This window comes from Oncorhynchus tshawytscha, linkage group LG10 (assembly GCF_018296145.1).
Source record: "Oncorhynchus tshawytscha isolate Ot180627B linkage group LG10, Otsh_v2.0, whole genome shotgun sequence".
NCBI classification, from domain to species: Eukaryota; Metazoa; Chordata; class Actinopteri; order Salmoniformes; family Salmonidae; genus Oncorhynchus; species Oncorhynchus tshawytscha.
Genome location: NC_056438.1, coordinates 10130376 through 10131233, shown reverse-complemented (window position 1 = coordinate 10131233; position 858 = coordinate 10130376).

Sequence of the window (858 nt, the reverse complement as noted above, 5' to 3'; positions counted from 1 at the left end):
CATACTGTATATGTGTACATACTGAATATGTGTACATACTGTATATGTGTACATACTGAATATGTGTACATACTGAATATGTGTACATACTGTATATGTGTACATACTGAATATGTGTACATACTGAATATGTGTATATACTGTATATGTGTATATACTGTATATGTGTACATACTGAATATGTGTACATACTGTATATGTGTATATGTGTATATACTGTATATGTGTATATACTGTATATGTGTACATACTGTATATGTGTATATGTGTACATACTGTATATGTGTATATACTGTATATGTGTACATACTGTATATGTGTACATACTGTATATGTGTACATACTGAATATGTGTACATACTGAATATGTGTACATACTGTATATGTGTATATACTGAATATGTTTGTGCGCATATATGTACGTGTGAGTGCTATGACAAGCTGCCGTGGACTCCACTGCACACGGAACATGCAAAAGACACAAGATAGGAGTGTTTTACATTTGTCACGTCCGTGTGTAGTTGGCGTGTATAAGAGCTAAACATTTGATGGTTCGTGTGTAGAGTTTTAATGCCCAAAAAAAAAAAAAAATTTTTGAGAAGAGTTAAAATAGTTTTGAATGAAGTGTTTGGTTTTGCAAGAGATGTGTGACGTTTGGCGTGTTGTGTGTTTTGCGGGTTTTGGGTGTAGAGTCTCGAGAAAAGGAGCCATAGTCTCAGAAATCATGTGGACGCAACTGTCAAAAACTGTAAGAGTAAGCGAAATGTTGTTGGTTAGAATCCCTGAACCGACAAAGGTGGAAAAATGTGCTTCTTCTGAGAAAGGCAGTTAACCCCCGATAACAACTACTCCTCGACC